Source organism: Felis catus, chromosome B1 (assembly GCF_018350175.1).
Source record: "Felis catus isolate Fca126 chromosome B1, F.catus_Fca126_mat1.0, whole genome shotgun sequence".
NCBI classification, from domain to species: Eukaryota; Metazoa; Chordata; class Mammalia; order Carnivora; family Felidae; genus Felis; species Felis catus.
This window is the reverse complement of record NC_058371.1, coordinates 180,510,130-180,527,921: the sequence shown is the minus strand read 5'-3', so window position 1 is coordinate 180,527,921 and position 17,792 is coordinate 180,510,130. Positions and strand designations below refer to the sequence as shown.

The window sequence follows — 17,792 nt, the reverse complement described above, 5'->3', positions numbered from 1 at the left end:
TATGGACATGTTTCCCATGCTACACATGGTATATTTTGGGGACAAAGGGATAAATGATAGTGTCTGGTAAATGTTTACCCAACACAGTATTAGGTCGCAGACGTCTTCAATACATTTCCTGAGATATGATCAATCTGTTTCTCTTCACTCTGATTGACTTACTTTCTACATGTTTGTCCACTTCATCATCACCATAAATTAGATCTCTGACTTCAACATTCAGAAATAAAGAATATGAAACAACATAGATGGAGCCAGAGGAAATAATGCTACGTGAAATATGTCAGAAAAAGACAAATACCATATGATTTCATTCATAGGTGGAATTTAAGAAACAAAAGAAACTAACAAAGGGGAAAAATAAGAGAAATCAAGAAAGAGACTCTTAAAAAAAAGAAACAGACTCTTAAATATATAGAACAGATAGTTACCAGAGGGGAGGTGGGTAGGGGGATGGGTTGAATAGGTGATGGGGAATAAGCAGTGCACTTGTCATGGTGAGCACAGGGTGATGTATGGAAGTATTAAATTACGATATTGTACACCCGAAAGTAATATAGCACTGTATGTTAACTAAGTGGAATTAAAATAAAACTTAAAAAAAGAATTAAAAGACATATTTGTCATTGAGTAAGCCACTGATTTGGCAAATTCTAATGTATTAGCTATTGGTTCTATCACTGTCCCTCAGGGCAGGTGAGGAAATTCCTGAACATCTAAGTTTTTATTAGAACTATATATGTATCATCATTTAATCATATAACACTATTTATTGTTTATTCATGATGTGCTAACATTGTGTATGGCATTGCTATAAGCACTAGAGGTATATAACATGATTAAGTTTGTTTTATTTTAATGAGTTAACAATGACATGTTAACAGTTTTACTTCTAGAGTATGTTTCTCTCTCAATGGCCTTGAATTTCTATATGAATGTTGCCTATTTGTGATTCTTGCAGTCAACTCAGCATGAAAAACAAATCCAATTCTAAATAAATACCCATATATACAGACACGTAACTCTTTTTTTTTTTTTTTTAATCAAGAAATCATTCCATCACCGTCTTCCATGTTTATATAATCAGGCTAACCACCCAGGGGAGCTTACAAAGATTCCGAGGAGAATAACTTGCTTATAACTTTTATGATCACTTAAGAAATTGTCACAGATAAATTTTGCTGAATAGAATTATTCATCTCACTACATTTATACCATTGATGTCTTTGCTGTGTTTCTGCCTTTATCAGTTGGTTCTTAAATGAAAGTAAAATGGTAACAAGACTCAGAGCCACACTACTCTTTGTTTCCTTAACACAGAACACACATTTACAACTTTGTAAGTAAATATTTTTAAATACTAGATCCAAACCAAAAAAAAATCTGGAATTAGAATCACCATAAAGCACAGATTCCTCTGTGTCTGTCAACTATTGGCCTATAATAAACCGCCTCCAAACTGAGAGCCTTATAAAGGTGAGCATTTATTCTTACTCACTTGCTGATTATTCAATGAGGGTGTCTCTGCTTCAAACGGCTCATCTACTGGCCCAGCTCTACTGACCTCTGTTGGCCTCCGTTAGGATTAGTCCCAGGCCCTGGGTTCCTTCGAGATCTACCTACTGAGAGTGCTTTTTCTTTTTCTGGGACCGTCAGGCTACTCAGCATGTCTCTATGGTAAAGGTAGAGTGCAAGAGAGAGACCCCAGTGCGTATGCAGATTTCAGACCTCTGCTTGCGTCACATCTGCTGATATGCCATGGGCCAGACCGGGTTACAAGTTCAAAGATAAGGAGAGGAGAAAAGTATTCCTCAGGTGGAAATAGAATGTAAAAGAACATTATAGACCATAATTCATAATAACCACCTTTTCTAAATCCTACTCAAAAGGCCCCACTAAATATTAGAGGTTTAGATGAATTATAATAGCGATTCATGGAAAAAATGGTCCTTTGACTCCAGGGTCTGTATATTAACACTTTATATCGCTGGCTTTTAGCATAGTACCTGCCGAATATTAGGCATTCTATAAATATTTACTGACTGGCTGGATGGGTGATGTGGTATAAGACACATATATATGCCACCAACATAATAATGTCCAACCAGAAGAAATATATTCTGTACCTAGAAAAACATTTTTTCCACACAGGTCAAAAAGAAATATACATTTATCAGTCACGTTGAAGAGCAGAAATGAAAGTAATTCCCACTGACTCATCTTCCATGGACAGTCTCCAATGTATTAACTCTTTTAGAAGACTTTGTATTAATTACCAGATATTTAATTAGATTTACTTAATGGCAAAAACATAATATGAAAATTTACTTTGATTTGTGTTGTCATTTGGGATCATAATCAACTGAGAGGTATGAATAATCATGGCAGGGGATTGAGATTTGAGGATTCAGTGTGGTGGTGGTTGTTGTTGTTTTAATGAATCTAGTGTCATTAGATGAGTATATAGTTTCAGTTACACAGTGTGTGAAATCCTATTAAATTATCCCATATGAGTCAATGCCCAGAGGACCATTTTTGTTCAGGGAAGAATAACTCATTTTTGAGGATCTTAGGAAGGCAAACTTCATGTTTTAATAAAAGGTCACATCATAAATCCACTTTATTCTTTCATTATAGAGTAAGGCAGGATCTGTTATTCCTTTTCATTGAGAATAAAAGTGGCTTGAAAAAATAAATAAGGATTTTGAATTTAATAACTGAAAAATTCTGTAATTTTAGCTCATTTGGCCAATGTTTCTATTCATAGTTATTATTAGTAAAGAACTCAAAGTGACTTGGGATCTATGTCCCAGTTTTTCAGTGTAAGCTAGATGAGATAACTTTTCTAATAATACATCTTTTCCCACAACACATATATGTTCATGTGAGTGCACACATACACACAAACACACTACATCTACATTTCCCTCTTTACCACTATTTATTTGGTTTTATAAAATCTCTTATGTTTAGTACCAAAGTCACTATTCTGATGTCTATATCTGTGATGAAACCACAGGAATGCTTTCTTCACTTTCTCTCTTTTGGAATAATCATTATTTTTTTTTAATTTTTTATTTATTTTTGGGACAGAGAGAGAGCATGAACGGGGGAGGGGCAGAGAGAGAGGGAGACACAGAATCGGAAACAGGCTCCAGGCTCTGAGCCATCAGCCCAGAGCCTGATGCGGGACTCGAACTCACGGACTGCGAGATTGTGACCTGGCTGAAGTCGGACGCTTAACCGACTGCGCCACCCAGGCGCCCCTTACACAGCTTTCTAATGACTGATTATGTGTTTTTCACTATCTCAAGATCATGTATCCCCAAAGTCAGAATCTATGGTTTAAATTGTGGTCTATGTACAATGTCCATCACAAGACCTTGCTCATACTTGCTTAAAACTTGTTTTCTGAAATAAATCCATAGATTTAATTGGATAGTCTCTTCCAAAATGTCCTTTGATTTTTGTCTGAAGTGAATTTCCAATTTCTCAGTTTGCTTTAGTTATGATTAGGTTTGCAAACATATTTTTTTTTTCCCAAATGGATTTTGAACACCCTATAATCAACAGTTTTATGATTTGGATCACAGAAATATGTGCACAATTGGTAAAATATGTAGTACACTGGTTGGGATAAGTATTTAGCTGAACTAGAAAAAATGATAATAATAAAACAGACACATGAACGGTTTAGTAAGTTATGCAGATGTTTTTTTTTTTATGATCTATATAATTTATCTTATTTTATGTAGGTAACTTCCTTTTTTTTGTCTGGTATATAAAGGGATTAAGAAAAATAATTTTGAAAGTTCTCTCCACTTCCAAAAGAAATATGGTAAAGTTTTAAACATCTGTACAAAATGAGGAGCACCTGGCTGGTTCAGTCGGTTGAGCATCTCTTAATTTCAGCTCACATCATGATCTCACAGTTCATGGGTTCCTGCCCTGCATTGGGCTCTGCACTAACACTGGGGAACCTGCTTGCAATTCTCTTTCTCTCCCTCTCTCTCTGCCCCTCCCTTGCTCTTGCTTTCTTGCTTTCTCTCTCTCTCTCAAATTTAAAGAAACATTAAAAAAATAATAAAAATCTATAAAATGAAAATATTTTATTTTTTTAATTTTACTTATTTTTTTAAGTTTTATTTATTTTGAGAGAAAGAAAGAGAGAGAGAGAGAGAGAGAGAGAGCGCGCACGTGAGCAGGGGAGGGACAGAGTGAGAGGGAGAGAGAATTCCAAGCAAGCCCCATGCAGTAAGCATGGAACCCCGTCCTGGGCTCGATCTCACCAACCGTGAGATCATGATACGAGCTGAAACCAGGAGCTGGACGCTTAACTGACCGAGCCACTCAGGTACCCCATAATAGTGTTATTTTTTATAGTCACTACCTGTATGTTTTTGGTCTGAAGTAAAAATTACTGGTTTAAATGTATGTTAGTTTTCAGTATTCATTAGTTAAAATGGAAGCAAATAAATATTTACGATTATGACTATTTAAAGCCCAAAGCACTGAATTTTTTTCCAACTAATTTCATAAGATCAGTACCTATATAAGATTCAAAGCCACACTTGTAGTTTTCTTGATGTCACATACACTTTGAAGTTCTACGTGATAGAATTTGGAAGCTATCCACCTCTTTGTGTGTATATGTCATAAATATTAAATAAAGGACACGTGATCTCAGGAGTCATCAGTAAAGAGTTGGGTAACATGATTATTGAACTTTTGCATTTCAAATGTATGTACTGCACTTTATAAATTTGAAATCTATGGTCATAGGCTATAGAACAAGGAGATACAGAATTGGTAAGGTAAGCACACCCCACACTGTTGGTAAGGCCACTATTTTTAAATAGCATAAAATATTTATTTTCACAGATTGATTTGTTTAAAAGAACCAATTAAAATATGTTGTCATAATTATTTTGGAAACAAAATAGATTTTATCATTATTTTGATTTTCAGTGTAGATTTACATATTATCCCCACAACTATAACATTGAGTTGTTGAAGTAAAATCAAGCATCTTAGAAATAAAGGAATTAAAGCGCAAAAAAAATAATTGACTTGCAGCATTTTTTTTTTTGCATTGTTGACTTGGCTAAGCTAGCATTGTTTCTAGAATCCTCTATCCTGTACTTTGTTAATTGGCCCCAAATATAAATTCCTGTAAGTTTCAGACGGTAAAAGTGATTGAGCAGTCAGTCTTTAGTCTGTGAAATCTCTTGTATTAGAGGCCATGAATCACAAATGAAAAGACATTGGCAGATTCTAGCTAGTTCTTGCTCTTCTTGGCTTCATGACCACCTCTCTCCCCCAGTATGAACCTTGCTGAACAAGAGGAACCCAGGCCCATCAGATATGTAGCAACAGCAGCTCTCCATGGTCTTTACCAGGTCTTCTTTGCAGACCCACTTGGGCAGCCAGAATGGCCTTGTTTTAAAAGGGCTGCTTGTTGACTTTTGTCTGACACTCCACTTTTCCCTTTTAGAACTTTATGACTCCAGCAATATACACAATTCGGGCGAAGTCATATCATATAATAACCCCCTTCTTCCACAATATGTATACTCATTTTAGATTTCTGACTGAGTCTGAGACACCACTTTGATGAGATCACACTGCTATTAAATGTCAGTACCAGAAATCAGATTTGAGTTGAAATCAATCAATGTTGAAAGGAAGAATAAAATTTCTTTGAAAATCAGGGGATCTAGGGCATGTGTTTACTAAAAGGATGTTAGAGAGGGGGAATGAAAGGTTTTAAGGAAAACAGAAGAGATAAAATGTGGGAGAATCTAGCAGGACAGAATGATTCATGCTTAAGGATGTTTCCATGGTAGCCAATGGTGTTGACCAGCTGGCTGATTGTATCAGAAAATACTGATATAACTCGTAATATGGAAAACACTCAAAGCTCCACATCCGTAACATATACTGAAGAGGAAAACATCTTGATTCTACCAAAATAAAGTTGGTTATTTTTTTGGTAACATAAAACCCCAACATTTCAGTGGATTACCCAACAAGGGTTTATAATTTATTCTAGCTGAGTCTGCATCCAGAGAAGAAACAAGATTAACTGTCCTACAAATGGTATGACAGGCTTTCAGAAGGGGGTAAGTGCTGCCATCTTGGAGCAACACCCATCAGAAACATCCTGCTTTGTTGGTGATCTCAGAGAAGGAGGCACCTGTCAGATCACGGGTAGTTTGTCCATGCTTTGGACCAGAAGTTATACATGCACATTCTGCTCACAGCCATTGGACAGAGCTAAACATAAGGCCATACATGTTCAAGCCAATCAATAATGCAGTCTTATTGGTGCATAGAAAGGGAGGAAAAATGACATACTGGTGAACACCGACAATATTCTTCCATATAGCCTAGTATTTGATATAATTGACAGGCATAGGGCTTTATGGTATTGGGCACATTTAACTTTTTAGAGCCTCAATTTTCTCATTTATACAATGGAAGGCAATAACAGAACAGTTATGGAGTCAAATGAGGTCATTACTGCAGGCATATGGCCCTCATAATATTAGTCTTCATTATCACCATCAATACCATTCTCTGTATCACTAACTCTTCACAGCATATACTCCCAAGGCTGATAGTTTGACAGCTGTTACTAATATGCATAGAAACATAGAATATTAGAGCAGGAACGGATTTTAGAGATTACCTAATCTGGTCCTATTCTTTTTTTTTTTTTTTTTGAGAAAAGAGATGCCCCATCAGGTTAAAGAACCTACGAAGGTCCAAATCTCCTTAGCAGCAGAATTGGTACCAGATGTCTAAGTCCAGTGTCTTTTGTTCTCAGTTTAAGAAAACTGTAACTTTGTGTCAAGCATGGACTAAAAAGATCCAAATCTCTCTCCTGTACTGTTAAACCTGTTCCATGTTACCTCTTCTCATTTTAATCTATTCATTAATTGACATTTTGTAATTAATTAAAATAGTCCCCAAAGGTGCCAGTTTAATGACTAAGTGTGGCAGAAGTATGCTGATGAAATCAAGCCCTGGCAGCCTGAGAAAATAGATTTTCCAATTTCTAAGAACCAGTCACCAAAAAAAATGTTGCTTCCTTAGAAAAATTAAGGATTTTAATGGTGGCAAATGAATTTAAAAAGTAAAATAATGGAAATTAATAAATCAGTTTGCTTACAATATTCAAAAAAACATTGAAAAGAAGGTAACATCTGACTTATAATGCTGCCAATGATTTTTTGATCTCCCCTACTCCCCAAAACTCCCCTACAACAAAACTATATATATATATATAGAGAGAGAGAGAGAGAGAGAAAAAAAAGTTACCAAACTAAGTATCAATAATACAACTAACCTTCCTGCTATTATGATCTTTTTTGCAAAAAAAATTTGTACCACCCGGACATGTATGGATAGGATAGAAAATGCCAGGCAACAAAAGCGTGTTAACTTGCCTAATAATTGTATAAGATATAAAATGCTAAATGCCAAAATGTCTAAATTCCATTTCAACATTAGAAAGGCTACTACAAAGGGGCGCCTGGGTGGCTCAGCCAGTTGAGCATCTGACTTCAGGTCAGGTCATCAGTTCATCAGTTCATCAGTCGATGAGTTCGAGCCCCGCATTGGGCTCTGTGCTGACAGCTGAGAGCCTGGAGACTGCTTCAGATTCTGTCTCCCTCTCTCTCTGCCCCTCCCCTGCTCATGCTCTGTCTCTGTCTCAAAAATAAATGAATATTAAAAAAAAAAGATTAAAAAAATAAAAATAAAAGAAATGCTATTAAAAAAAACTTTCTACCACTTTTCGTATAAAATCAAAGTTTTTCTTTTTAATGAGTTACCTACAGATAAATAAGAACTTCATCCAGACTCACAAAATGACTGATCAAGAAATATGCTCACTATCTCTGTGAAGTGCTGTTGATCCTATTGAGAGAGAGAAAGACAGAGAGAGAGAGAGAGATGGCTCTATGTGTGTGTATGTGTTTGGGGAGGGGCAGATTAGAAGGTGAAGTAGACAAGGAACAAAGAGTCCTGTTTAGGGTGTTTTAACCTTGTCAGATGATAAAAATGCTGATGTAAATTCAGTTAAAACTGCAACATTGCATTACCACCAAAGAACAGCAATTGAACTGCATTCTTATTTTAGGTTAAAGAGACTTACTTAGATGTTAAAATGTATAAAGATGTGTCACATAAAGAAAATGCATTCAAAAACTGTATCCTCATTAACACATATTAAGAATCACAATCATGGAGTGGGGTGGGGGCCTGGGTGGCTCAGTCAGTTAAGCATAGGATTTAGGCTCAGGTCCTGATCTCACCATTCATTCACCCATCCTGGGTTCCTGCACCATGGCATCCTTTTCTGCGCTGACAGTTCAGAGCCTGGAGCCTGCTTCAGATTCTATTTCTCCCTTTCCCTCTCTGCCCCTCCCCTGCTTGTGTTCTCTTTCTCTCAAAAGTAAATAAATAAACAAACAAACAAAAAAAAGAATCACAACCACATTGGTCAGGCATTTCTCAATGAAGTTAAAGAAACTCATTAAAAAAAAAAAAAAGTCATAATGGGGCACCTGGTGGCTCAGTCGGTTAGGCCTCTGACTTCAGCTCAGATCATGATCTCCTGGTTAGGAGTTCCAGCCCTGTGTTGGGCTCTGTGCTGACAGCTCAGAGCCTGGAGCCTGCTTCGGATTCTATGTCTCCCTCTCTCTCTCTGCCCCTCCCCTCTCACCCTCTGTCCCTCTCTCCTTCAAAAATAAATAACTATAAAATGTTTTTAAAAAAGTTATAATACATTAGTATGATATAGAACAGAATGGGCGTGGGGGGGTGTGTACCTCCATTCCAGAACTAACTGCTTTCCTGAATAATGGACTAAAGACCAATCACTTCAGGCAAGATTTGATTTGTGTCTTGAATTCATCAGTCTTCAGGCAATGAATTGGGGAAGCATACAAGGCAGGAGACTGAGAAGACATGTTGCAAAACTACTGCAATTGACTAGAAGAGAATTTAAATGGTTACAAAAGATAGACTTATTAAGAACTATTCCCATTTTAGAATTCGCTGAGCTTATTCACTATTTAAGTGTAGGGCATGAAGTTAAGTGATGAGTACAGATTGACCTTCATTCACTATTTTTACTTGTGTAACTGAGTTAAAGGAGTGGCTTGCACTGAACAAAGAGAGAAAAGAAGATAGGGGAATGTAATAAATGCAATAAATTTAGTTTTAGATACATTGAGTAATTTGTGCCTAAACTTTAGAAGATATGTGGTTGGGATATATAAGTGGGTGATAGCTGAAACCACAAGGTTTTCATATTATTCCAAAAAAAGTGTGTGGAGACTAATGCACAAGAACAGACCATGGTGAAAAACTACCCTTTGAATCATTGACAGAGGATGGGAAACCTACATTATTAGGGACTCCTAAAGAATCTTTAAAAATAAATAAATAAATAACAAATAACTAGGTAAATCATAATAAATACATCAAAAAGGAAGGGTCTGGAAAGAATAACGATTTTCTAAAGGAAAAGAAAAGTGTGAATTTGTTGGCTTAAGGCTACCATAGCAACGTACCATGAACTGAGTGGCTTCCTCAACAGAAAGCTATGGTGTCACAGTTCTGGAAGCTAGAAGTCTGAGATCAAGTGTCGGCAGAGCTGGTGAGTTCTATGAGGAAGAATCTCTGCCATGGTTCTCTCCTAGCTTCTTATGGTTTCTGGCAGTTCTTGGCATGGCATCCCTTGGTATGTAGAAAAATCACTCCAATCTCTGCCCTTATCTTCACATGGTATCCCCCCTGTGTCCATATAAGTCTATGCCCATATCTCTTCCTTTTGTAAGGATGTCCCTCAGATTAAGGGCCAGTATGCCTCAACTTAACTAATTGTATCTGCAACACCACTATTCCTAGTAAGGTCACATTCTGAGGTAGTTGAGATTAGGTCTTCAACATATGAATCTTAGAGGGACATGAGTCAACCCATAATAGGATTTTAGAAAAGGAAGTTTTCAAAAAAATCATACCTCCAAAGTAGAGTGCAGATTAAAGGTGTGTATTAAACAGGCGCTTGGGTGGCTCAGTTGGTTGAGTACCTAACTGTTGATTTCGGCTCAGGTCATGATCCTAGAGTCATGGGATCGAGCCCCATGAGCCAGGAGCTTGCATAAGATTCTCTCTCTCTCTCCCTCTGCTCCTCTCTCTGCTCATGCTCTCTCACTCTCAAAAAAAAAAAAAAAAAAAATCTACCACCTAGATAAAATGAATGTAAACTCCTCTTTAAAAAAGCACTTGGATATGAAGTGAAGGACAAATATAAAGTAGCAGTTAGAAGAGGAAGCTTGTTCTCTTAATAAACACAGGAAAAGATAGATGTTTTGACGTGTGGCTTAATTTGGCCTACTATGAAGTTTCTTTTGATAAAGAGCCTCAAGGAGGTTGACCTTGCTGGTCTGGAAGAATTCTGTTTCTGAATGCAAATTGGGATAGTAGAATGAGACACAGATTGGAGTCCAAGATCTGCTGTGTGGTCCTGGACCTCAAGTCCCTAAGCTGTAACTTTGAGTGAATGTATTGACTTGTTTGGGACTCATTTATCTGACCTCTAAATTGTAGACCATGGTCCAGCTCTACCAGAATGTTATGAAAATTAAATGATTATATTTGCCAAAAGTACTTTTTTCAAATTATTATATGTTGGAGATATTTTAATTTTTTTTAATGTTTATTCTTGAAAGAGAGAAGAGACAGCATGAGCTGGGGAGGGGCGGAATGAGAGAGGGACACAAAATCTGTAGCAGGCTCCAGGCTCTGTGCTCATGAGCTGTGAGATCATGACCTGAGCTGAAGTTGGACGCTTAACCCACTGAACCCCCAGGTGCCCCCGTATTGGATATATTTTTTTATATGACCAGCTTCATTGTATTCAAAGCATTATGTTCCTGCATTTCAAAATTATATGTGATAGCTCTACAGTATATATGGGCATTTAGAAAATGGAGAATTAGATCGTTTCTGCTGCTAGAGCATAAGAAGGATTGTTAGAAACACATTCATTTATCTGAAATACTACGTCCTTTTCCTTAAAGTATTAATAGAGTATATTACTGTAAAAATATTTGTTGAATAATAGTGACTATAGCAACAGATTTTAAGAAACCTTTATGGACAACACTGGAAACACAGATCATGCAGAACGAAGAAGGCAGTGAAAACGGAAACATTTTTGAATTTAATAAAATAGCACAATCTCATTCTGAGCACATGGACACCAGACCTGGAGAAATATTAATAGCTATTGTAGTCACATTTGTAACTCAACAAAATGTAATTTTATATCCTTTCTTAAATCAGAAAACTCCAATAAAAATGATTGATTAAATTAGATGCGTGTAAGTAATGAAAATGATGAACCACAAAAAATGGGAAACCACAATTGTGTTTCAATCACACAAGCCTTAGGTATTTATTTCCAAACCCTGAAAGCAGACACGCCGCTTAAAGATTAGTATTCAATTTTTGAACTTGTGCAGTTTCCCATCTTCAAATGCCTTATTTGTCCCAATACAGTGCATCGAAATGTGTCAAACTCATATTCTTTTCGTCTGCAGCACCAGACTGTCTGACAGGCTAGATAGAACAATGTAAAATGTATCCGAAGGTTTTATGTACCTAAACTAAATATCTGAGGACATATGCTATGTTGTGCAATCAGTGGCTTATGGTGTTATTGTGGGGTCCATGTTGCAAGAAGAGTAATACCTAACCTATCACATTGCACTCCACAGCTTTCTGTGCCCAAAGTGCCTAATAGTGCGGGCACATGGCTTTGTTTGCCTGGCAAGCTGTGGCAGGTAACAAGCATCACTTCCATTTATCACGTACGAAAGGGACAATTAAATATTGTTAATGCTATAGATAATCTCCCTACCCTCGTCGTTCTAGCCAGGGGCAGAATTCTCCAGCTGAGTACGCTGTGGTATTTTCAATGAAAACACCTTCATCCGGCATCATCCTTAGGTGGACATGTTAGTGGCAGACAGGCTTACACTTAAGAAAATCTGAAAGAGGAAGCTCCCCTCAATGCCTTAATTTTGGGGGATATATTTATATCTCTTCTCTTTTCCAAAACAGGTAGAAGCAGTTCTTCTCTATTTTCCTGTTTTTAAAAATATTTATTTATTTTTGAGACAGAGAGGGGGAGCAGGGGAGGGACAGAGAGAGAAGGAGATACAGCATCCGAAGCAGGTTCCGCACTGTCAATGCAAAACCCGACCCGACGTGGGGCTTGATCCCACGAACACTGAGACCGTGACCTGAGCTGAAGTCGGAGGCTCGACAGACTGAGCCACCCATGTGCCCCTATTTTCCTTTTAAGTTCAAATTACTAAATATTTATCTTTTGGAAAATGGAAAGAATATATTACTGATCTCTACTCGAACATATGCTGAAATATAATATAATATAAAATATGTTGAATATACACATTAAATATGATATAATATTTAATATGATATATTAAATATATGATATAATAGTGGGGGGTGTGGTGACACTGTTCTTGTTGAAATATTCCCTCGTTGTTGCTACACTTGTCATCCACTCATTGTCCTCTAGGCATCTGAGGGTCTGAGAGATATAATTTTATCTATATTTATTCTCTGTTAAAGGACTTATCAAGACTAACACAATTATTGACATGCATTTAGGTCAACAAGTATTTATTCAATGGAGAGCATCATGGAAATACATTTAAAATTAAAACATAACTACATATCCTACACTTTAAGCACAGTGCCCCAAAGGAACCGGAAATATAAAAATCACAGAACACCCTGAGGACCATCAGTGTCTAGGGCTCAGCTAGAAGTTTCTATAGATCACACCTCAACTCTACACAACAGATCAACTTTGCTTTTGGCATCTGAGAAATATTTTCTCATTGTAACGAGCGGCGGACTTTTCCACAGTAAGAGAAATGGGGCAGCATATGGAGAGACAAAAAATGCTACTCCCTGCCATGAAACTCAGTTTTTGTCTCCATTGGAAAAGAGTGGAGTGTCACAAAACTACAGGTTTGTAAGAGGATTTGCACTGATTATCAAAGGAGATATGAAAGCGACTCTGGCACTATCTATTACCCTATATCATTGCCCACTTTCTGGGTAGAAATAACACTTGGGTGTTCTGGGACAATTTTCCGACATGCTTTGCAGTTAGACTTGGTGACTAAGTTGTAGCTGGTAAATATAAGTTCTTTCAGAATTATTTTAAAGGATAGTAGTGACTTTCTTTTCTCCTCCTCGTCTTTTTGCTCCCAGGATACGTATGCAATGCTTAAGGAATCAGCCATTGGTGGTGAGCCTTGAGAATGGAATCCCACTCCATCCCGCAGCCCCTCTCAACAGCAAAGCAACAGGAGAGAAAGTCTTGGTTCCTGACCCTGCGCACAGTGGAGCTGCCATTTCAGTTTGATCACCTCCCCACCTAGAGATGGGATCACCAGATGTATCCCCAGAGAACTCCGTGTATCTATCTCATCGCATCCCTTCAACTTTTCCAAGCCTAACTTAGGAGTTCCTTTTTAGTGATCTCTACTGTGGGAAATGGAAATATTCACCTCCCAACATTTGCATTCTGACATTGGCTTATTATTCTAAGTAACTAGGATCAGATTGGCCTAATCCTATCTCTTTCGTTTCACATATTCTCGTCCCCTTCCTCATCGTTTTGTCTGGTTGTTGCCATTTTCTAGCATCTTAAACTGTTCTCTTGATTTCCAGTTCCATCTCCTGTGTACAAGGAAGGAACATGATCCATATCAGATACTTCCCTAAAACTTCAGTTTCAGCAGGCATTTGGGGACAGGGTTCTACTCCCACAGTGGGAAGAAGCAATTTGTGACCTTAAAGAGCATGTGAATTCCAATATTGCCATTCCCTAATTCCTTTGTCAATATATAACTTTGCTTCTGGTTATAATACGGCTAATTAATACTGTCATGTTAAATACTTTTTTCTTTTTCAAATAAACATGATGTAGCTGGTAGTCTAGCTAGGTTCAAAAGATTGGCAAACAAAGAGTCAAGAAGCAATCGCAGCTCCAAAGTCCCCAGAAAGCCAGGATCCAATGGGATACTACTGTGCAGCATGGGCCTCGCCTCCTATGAGCCAAATAGGAGGTAGAGGTTTCGCCAATCTTCTCTAATTTTATTTATTTTAAGTTTTTTAATGTTTATTTATTTTTGAGAGAGAGAAAAAGAGAGAGAGATACAATGAGCAGGGGAGGGGTGGAGAGAGAGAAAGACACAAAATCTGAAGCAGGCTCCAGGCTCTAAGCTGTCAGCACAGAGCCCAACGTGGGGCTGGAATTCACAAACCACGAGATCATGACCTGAGCTGAAGTCAGACGCCCAACCGACTGAGCCACCCAGGTGGCCCAAATCTTCTCTAATTTTAAATAATTCCCTCTTACATTGGACCAATGTGACATAAGTGTCCTCACCCACTCAAATACCATCTCTTTATGAAGATTTTCATGAACATTTCAGTGCACAGTCTCATTAATTATTCTGTACCACCCCTATGACATTTAAACCTATTAGCATCTTGCATTGTTTCAAAATATTATATGTGCAAACGTTCTTATTACTTCTGTTTTTCTATTTCAGTTGCAATAGTTATACATTTTGCCAATCTCATTGTCCCAATTAGATTAATGTTAACCTGAATACCCAAGCAAAATTGATCTACCTAGTGCTTCATAATGATACCTTGTATAATTTGACTTCCAGAAATATTATTTTAAATATTCTGTTTGAAAATTTTTTCTCTCTCTCTTCTCATTTCATATGAATAGTGTTCATCCTTTAAAAGCCAGTGACTTTGAAGGAGTCACTAATTCTACAAAAGAGTATCTGACCTTGAGTATGCTAGTTGTCAGAAAAAAAAATACAATAATTTGTTTGGAAGCTTCCTTCCTTCCTATATCTATAAATATACCTTATATGTTTTTGTCTATCATCTTATTATGTCTCCCTGAATCTATTTTCATATCTGGCCATATATCACACACTTGCACATGCTAAGAAAATTATTTTCCATTGAGATATCACTTCACACCTACTTAGGATTACTATAATAAGAAAGACAGGCAATATAACAGGTGTTGGCAAGGATGTGGAAAAATTGGAACCCTCCTACAGTGCCGAGAGGAATATAAAACACCGAAGTTACTTTGTAAAACATTTCTTCAAAAAATTAACGAGTTGCCATATGATCCATCCATTCTAATCTTAGATGTATACCCAAGATGACTTTAAAAATATGTACACAAATTTATACACAGATGTTCATACCAACGTTATTCCTAATGCGTCCCCAAATGGAAGCAAGCTTAAGTCTACCAACTAATTAATGCATAAACAAAAATATGACATATCCACAGAATAAAATACTATGCAGCAGTAAAAAGGAAATTTTCATGCCAATTCATGCTAAAGCATGGTTAAACCTTAAAAACATTATACGAAGTGAGAGAAGCCATACACAAAGAGCCATATATTTTATTATTCCATTTATATGAAATACTAAGAATAGCTGAGTCAACAGAGGGAAGTAGATTAGTCATTACCAGGGGCTAAGAGGAGGGAAACATGGTAGTAACTACAATACAGTTTCTTTTTGAGTGACAAAAAACGTTCCGGGACTAGAGAGTGGTAATGGTTGCCTAACTTTTTGAACTTCCTAGAAACCACTGAACTGCACACTTTAAAAAGGTGTATTTTAGAGAAATGGAGCTGTATCTCAGTACATATGAATTATGATTATGGGCGAACATTTGTTGTTTGACTTATTAGTAATTAATTCTATTTCCATAGTAGATATTCAAAATATTATCACTATCAATTGATAAATGGTTAAATAGATAATTGGCTGAATTAAAAGTGATGAAATAACCAATGCTTATCTTTTTTGTTTATTATTTTTGCCAGCCTCCTATGTGGAATACACTTTCTTAACAAATAACACCAAGTGTAAGTGCATTAGTATTTTTGTGACTGTCAAAAATTGTCGTGCTTGCTTAAGGAGACATAAAGAATGTAAATGAATCCTGCCCCTGAAAGTGTGAACTCTTAGTGTTTGATCTCAATTTCTCAGAGACATTCTCTGTAGTTGTAGTTAGAATCTTGGCCATGTGGCAGCCTTTAAAATCACACGGATTCAATCAATGAGTTCATGGATGTTTAACGACAGGAACCTGTAAATAAAGGCAACTGAAGTTATCAGTTTAGTGATAAAAGTTTGCATGGGTAAGCAGTTGAAAGTCTTCTGCAGTCAGCCTTGCAGAGCAATCCCTGGTGAAATGGTAGAATTTCATCATCCACCCCCTTTATCCAGTTCTGAGTCCCCGAAAGTCAGATACAATGTCTGTGTTTGCTTCACTTCAGTTATTCACAAGAAGTATCTGTGCAAAAATATTTGCAAAAGATGACTCAAAATTAAAACAACATAAGTTGTTTTATGAGTGGCTCAGTCAGTTAAGCTTCTGACTCTTAATTTCGGCCGCAGGTCGTGATCTCATGGTTCATGAGATCGATCCCCACATCAGGGCCATGCACTGACAGCATGAGGAGCCTGCCTCGAATTCTTTCTCTCCCTTTGTCTCTCTGCCCCTCCCCCACTCTCTCTTCTGGCTCTCAAAATAAATAAATACACATCAACAAACATAAACAACATAAACAAAAGCAAAATAGGAGGCCTGACTATGGCAAGAGACATTGTTTTGAATACCAAAACATAAAAACTGTGGGAGGATTTCACTCTTTGCGGCGCGAGTTATTGAACTGCAAAAAACGCAGAGAGAATTCCACAGAGAAACCACAGAGCATTCAGATAGGAAGACACGAAGATACCTGAATCCTTTTTAAGACTTCAATAAGCTGAATCATCTACAGAAGCGAGTAACAATGCTGCCAAGTGCTGTGGTTCTTTCCATTAAAGGCTTTTTTTAATTTGCTCCTGACAGGTAGCTGAAGTATATTTTAAATTAGTGTGTTATTTTTTTTCTTTCTACTTTGTTGGTAGAGATTTCATATCCTTTCACTCATATCAATTTTTATTGAACACACAAAAGCATTGCAGGGAAATGAGCAAACTGCATAAATGATAGTCATTTATTGAGATGGCCAAACTTCCTTAGCCAAGCACTTCTCTGTCGAGTGGTTTAATTTAGTATGGTTTAATTTGGTATTGAGAAACAAAGCTGACCTCGTGTTTGTGTTATAGAATTTGCATGAATGCAATTAAGTATAAATAGCGTTAGCCTAGAATTATAATATCACAGCTTTTCAAAGAATATATGGGAAAAAATAACTATTTTTGTTATTAAGAGATGTTCCAAAGAGATGTGATGAAAAAAAATGACATCTAGAACAGGCTATTAAATGAACCTTTTAAGGAACAATTAGGCCTTTGTCCCTTTCGATTTCTTCCTTATTAATTTTAACTATTATTAATTGAATTTTTATTCAGCATGCTGAGTAGAAAACATCCCTAAAATAAAATATTTTGTAGAGACATCATTTTTTCAATCTTTCCTGATACAAATGAGAAATAGAAAGGCATTATGTACTGAATCTTTGCTGGTGATTATAATATTTATCAGGGAAGTAGGTAAATGATAAAAATAAAGGGTAATAAATATTTTTTAGTCAGTCTATGCTTAAGTAAAGTCTTATCCAACAAAAATCAAAAGTCAATGGCTTAAAATCCTTGTTCTCCTT

General features: G+C 36.8%; 1 long non-coding RNA gene across 1 annotated transcript; it reads left to right on the top strand.

Annotated features, from left to right (window-relative positions):
- The first annotated feature begins 9,652 nt into the window (after window positions 1-9,652).
- LOC109499462 lies at window positions 9,653-13,649 on the top strand. Its single transcript, XR_002156739.3, has 2 exons — window positions 9,653-9,754; window positions 13,330-13,649. It is a non-coding gene; the product is annotated as an uncharacterized LOC109499462 (long non-coding RNA).
- The last annotated feature ends 4,143 nt before the right edge of the window (window positions 13,650-17,792 follow it).